The 5,422-nt window shown below is 45.4% G+C and overlaps 1 pseudogene; it reads left to right on the forward strand.

The window, feature by feature from the left end:
* Positions 1 to 3,245: 3,245 nt before the first annotated feature.
* LOC145122133 (cytochrome c biogenesis CcmF C-terminal-like mitochondrial protein pseudogene) lies at positions 3,246 to 4,096 on the forward strand (annotated as a pseudogene).
* Positions 4,097 to 5,422: the final 1,326 nt, after the last annotated feature.

The raw sequence follows: 5,422 nt of genomic DNA on the forward strand, positions 1-5,422 counted from the left end.
ACCTCCATCGTACCGGTGCGACCACTAAAGAATTGCTTATACACTAAACAGCTGCTTATATATGCTTACTAAAAGACTGACTTTTATTCATATTCAATTCATTAGGCCAGCGTGAAACTAAGAAAGATAGATGTGCCTAAGGCGTAAGCAAACTGTGCACGCTAAGAGAAGAGGAGAGATTTCCCCTGCAGTAGCTTCCAACAACTTAAGATTGACCTCCTCAAGTGCCAGATATGAATGTTTTATTAATTTCATACGGGACTACTTACTTACCTAAAGTGAACTTTTGGCTTACCTAAAAAGTGGACTGAAGGAACTGACCTAAGCATAGCTCTCTCAAATAAAAATGCCTTTCATTTCTCTTTTAAGACCTTTGTCCTACTTCTAGTCTCAGTCCTCTAGCCTATCGAAAGTCATCTTTTTATTAACATTAACCAACAACACATGCACTTTGTTGGCACTAAAAAAAGGTTATTCAATCCACTAGTGCAACTGAAGGAATTACCTCTTCTGAACCGGAATAAGAAAGAGCTCATAACCACTACTTGTGAACAGCTCTCCTCAACTGAAGGCGCACCTACTGTTACTAGAAGTCTAGTCTCTCTCAGGTCCAGTTTCGATCTCGAATTACAACATAGGCGGGAAAAGAGATATTCAGAAAAGCCGATTTCCTGTCCTGTCTTAAGAACCTGACTCAAAAGAGGACTTCTTCCAAAGTTTGTATCTCTTCATAGCGTTAAATGCTGCGTCTAGTAATAAATGAGAATGCAATTCTTACCGTATATTAATAACTGGCTATTCTTACCAGATTGTATCTCTCATAGCGTTAAATGCTGCGTTAAATGGCTATTCTTACCGAATAGACAATCTGGTAAGAATAGCCATTTCTTCCAAAGTTTGTATCTCTTCATAGCGTTAAATGCTGCGTCTAGTAATCAATAAGAATAGAATATATACTTCATAGCGTTAAACCGCCCTTTGAATAGAATATTCTTATCGTATCAGTGTAATTTACTGAAATAGTCGTTTAGTACCGGAATTTTACCAGTCAAGTCAGTTCCTCCCACCTAGGTCCCCGACTTTGCTTTCTTGTCCGGAATAGAACCAGCTTGAGTTCCGAGGACAGAAGCCTTTTTTTCTGGTTGGCTAGTTGGTTTTCATCTGCCGGAAGAACACCAAAGAAGCGTCTTCGCAGAGCCTCCTAGTCAAGACCCGGAAGGCTCACTGTTGCTGTAACCATAACCATCGGAATCGGGCTTGTGAAGGAGAGGCAATAGCAGCCCTCTCTGAAACTTAAAGATCCTACTCACGTTCACTTTAAGAGGTGGTTTAAGGAGTTTATAGGTTAGCATCAAGGTATGTAGTTTTCCCAAACCAAATGTTGATGGCTTGGAGTTACATACCCCTGAAGAGAAGGAGATGAGCACAAAAAAGCCTCTTCCGGATGTTGATCCGAAAGTGACGATACAACAAAGGCTATTCGGTGTGAGTTGGTGTTCAGTATGGAGGTACCTCTTCACTAGGGCTCAACGCCAGTTCCTTAAGTAGATTAGGGAAAAGAACTCAGAGAATTGAGTATTTATCCATTTTATTTCTTTTTAATGCGGTAAATTCGGTCACAGATCCGAGTCATGTTTACAACGGACTGAAATCAAACCGACACGAGTGCAGGGAAGGACAATAATGATGCTATGAGAACTGATACAGAGCAAGAGAAGCAAAATGTTGTAGTAAATAAACCTTCACGAAAATAGGGTCCTTGGATGATAGGTCAGAAAAGGGGACGACGCGGAGTGATAAATTGAAATCAGAGAGGGGGAATTCACGGAGGTGAGCGAGAACATGATGGCAATAAGCAATAGGGCTCTCGGTTTGCAGTGTTAGAAACCGAAGAACCCGAAGGGATGGCCGATGAGCACAGGCTCGCCGGAGTGATCAGGGGGAACAATGAGATAGAGCAACGGAAGAAGGTCGTCGTCTCTTTGGGAAGAGTCCAGCTCCAAGTACGCGGTTCAAGCACAGCTAAATGCACAGAGAGAACAGAGCACCCGGAATCAGCAAGCCATCCAGGGGGCCGGGGCCGCCCCCCACTTAACAACCTAAAAACCCTCCTACCCAATCGCAACCGAAAAACCCAGCGCAAGCTCCGCCCAGACCCGCTTATAACAACGCTGCGCCTCCGGCCAATTATGATCCTCAGCAGCAACAAGGTGCTCCCAAGCGACCCTGGGGACCCAATAGAGCTCACTACCCGCCATTAGCCCTACCCATTCCTACCCTATTCTCCATCCTTCTGACCTGTAAAACCCTTATGACTTTCAGTGAAGATATGCTTATACGGCGAAGTCAGTCACAAAGTTTATGTTCGTATGCTTTCACTCTAAGCCGACCATCCAAAAAGGATGTGTACAATTGATCATTGACCGCAGTCTTCTCTTTTCTCTCCCAATGTGGGGAACTTTTTTCGGTTTTTTTCTCTTCAGCACAACACTCAATGGTGATGCATGGCGTCATTACTGAATCCTTTCATTGACCTTTCTTTTCTATAACGAAAAAAGCCCTCCTCTCGGTGATGTGGGTGAGAAACCCAAATCAGAAAAGCTCAGCAAGCCAATGGCTCAACGGTTCTCACCACCCTCCTCTGGCGCAAACACCGTTTGCTGCGCTGCGCTCATCACGAGAAGCCGGGGAACTCTCTTGGGTGGACTTCAAGCGCGATGATAGTCAGTCTGAAGTTTTCTACTATGCCATCTTTATTAGTTCAAAGACCGGGCTTGGGGGTTGGTCTCAGTGGTCAATGAAAATGTACTAGTGTGCTGTCTTAACATGCAGAAATTTTATTAGACTGCTAGCTTTACCAGCGGTAGGAGGGTGAAAAGACGGTGCATGAGCGAAGTAGGATCCTCTTTTTTTGTATCTCATCGACGATATTCTTTGGTTTTGGTACATAACAATTTGCATAAGCAAAGTCGAATATTTGTTACAAATCTAGATCCTGCACTCTCATCTCTAGTATATAGAATGAAGGGGACGACCCTAATGTTGTGTTGGCAAAGCCAACTTCTTGGGTTTCGGGCGGTGAAAAGCGGACGTGGGGACTCGGGTCGGGGCGCAGCGTAACTAAGGGATTCCATTTAGGGCGAGACAAAATGTGCGGGCACGGGCGGTCTGGTGTCCGAGCCGATTGGTCAGACGACGACTACTTCACTTATTAGATTAGTATTAGCCGCCTGTCCCGGAATGGAATGGGATGGAATAGAAAAAACGGGAAGCGCTATCGGTTCGGTTTTTTTGGGAGGGAGAAGCTTGTGAAGAAGGAAGCTTATCCCCGCCCCGACTGTCAGTTGCTGGCTCTCTCCATCTCTCCTAAACTTCCCCCGGGTTTCGGCCCGAGCTATATGAGGCAGAAACTCGTCCCACGTACGGTTCGGAGGCCGAGCCCCACCCCAACAGTAAGGGTGCGGCTTAGGTTAACTAACACAAAGAAGATACAGTTCACTCAACGATTGCCTTTGGGTTCCGAACTCCATATGGGGAAGGAGCGTTGTTGTTTGCAAGGTCTCGATTATTTACATGGACCCACTTCTCATTCAATTTGTGGGAATTTTCTGATCTATAAACCGTCCCTAACTAACGACCGGCTCATGTTTGAGGATGATGAATCACTTCGTGTCGACCTGTTGCCAATAAACTTTCCGGCCTCATATGAGAATGGAAAACTGGAGCATTTTCTGCATCGGTGGATGAAGAATCGCGAACATAAGAATTTCTGGTTGACCATGTTCCCAGAAAAAAGATACTTTCAAGAAACGACGAACACGACTGAAGTGGCTATACATACAAATCCATTTACGGATCTATATGCTCCGATTGGAACTTCCAGTTCCAGAACAGGTGGCTGGTATATTTACCATAATGAAACTGCCTTTTATTTTTTTTATTCGGATCGGATTTATGTTGGCTTCGTTGGGAGGATCGCGTAGTTTGTTACGTCAGCTCAAAAAGGATAAGTTGCCTTGGAATCGAGAAAGTTACGTGGAGTTCATAATTGCATAAAAGGAGTCAAAGTAAAGTAGTGGCTGCGGCGCGTTGAGGCACTTCTTCGACGGTTCCCGTACGCCCGGCCTGCCGGCCCGCTCTGAAGAATTCATGGGTCGGCAGGCGGGCGAGACAGAATGGGCGGGCACTACTAACCAAGCCAAGCCCAGTTCCCGCCGATAGGCGCAGGTAGCTTGCTTCCAAGCCTTGCCTTATATGATAGTTGTGGCCATGGCCCGAAGGAGCCTTAAGCACTTGTACAATGCTTCAAGTCAAGGCTCCCCCCACTCGTTGCCCAGAGCCTTTTCTTTCCATGTTTTTAGTCAAATGCGCGCTAGCGCGCTACAACTAGCACTTTTTTCTCTGAGAGGCTCGCTTCTTCCCGCCCCTTATTGAAAAAAAAAGGGCGTTAGCGCTTTTACTTTTATTTATTATATAATACCTTCTTTCTACTTCTTTCTCAAAGTAAAGCAAGCAACCTTTCGCCTTTATTTTTTTAAGGAGATATAAAAAGAAGCAACCTTACTAAGCAAACGTAGGCTTGGGCTCGAAAGCAAGAAGCAACGGCTTTCGCGCTTGTAGGAGCTATTAAGCATCTTAGACTATTCCATTCCATTTTGCAGCTGGACAGAAAAGTGGAAACTTTCCGCGGGATCCTCTTTCTGCGGGATGCTCTTTTGCGCTACGATGGATTTTTTTACTCTTTAAGTGCGCCACTCCTTCTTTTGTCCTGTATCTGTAGCTGCTTTTCCCGCACTCTCTTTTATCCCGCCGAAGGTCCCCCTTACGTAATAGGGGTTAAGTTAAGGGGGGTGCACACCGTGGTCAAATCTGCATGAAAAACCGCGTATTTAGTGGAAGTAGATAGTTAGGGACTGACCTGGTACCACTTTGAGTTACTGCCTCGAAGTACTAGACCAGCTCCTGTTGAAGAATAAGGCTTTTGAGCTGCCTGAGCATTGAATTTGGAACACAGGCCAAACGAAGTCGTACTGAGGACCCTAAGTAGTACTGTCAAAAACATCGGTACGTACAACATCCCCTTTCAAATTGCTGGACCTTCACGAACTTGCTGGAAACGTAGTACCGTGCCGGCAGGATCCCTATAAAGAAAGCCGCACAGAAAGATAATACTACTTGGAATTCGGTGGGAATCCACAAAGACAGCGTAGGAGATATTGCCCATTATACTGCAATATGGTGAGCATAGCCATGTCTGATGAAAGAGCCACCTGCTGACCTGGTGTTGACGAACAAGTTCCGGAAGCATGCGAACAAGACTTGGGATCGCGGCTCGTACCAGTAAAGCCACAGAAATCAAAGAAGGCGCACGAAGGAAGGCAGTAGCACTAGCTTGATAATTTGTTCCGAGGAATGCAAAATA

This window comes from Lactuca virosa, chromosome 6, assembly GCF_052849685.1.
Source record: "Lactuca virosa cultivar CGN04683 chromosome 6, Lactuca_virosa_CGN04683_v6, whole genome shotgun sequence".
NCBI lineage: Eukaryota > Viridiplantae > Streptophyta > Magnoliopsida > Asterales > Asteraceae > Lactuca > Lactuca virosa.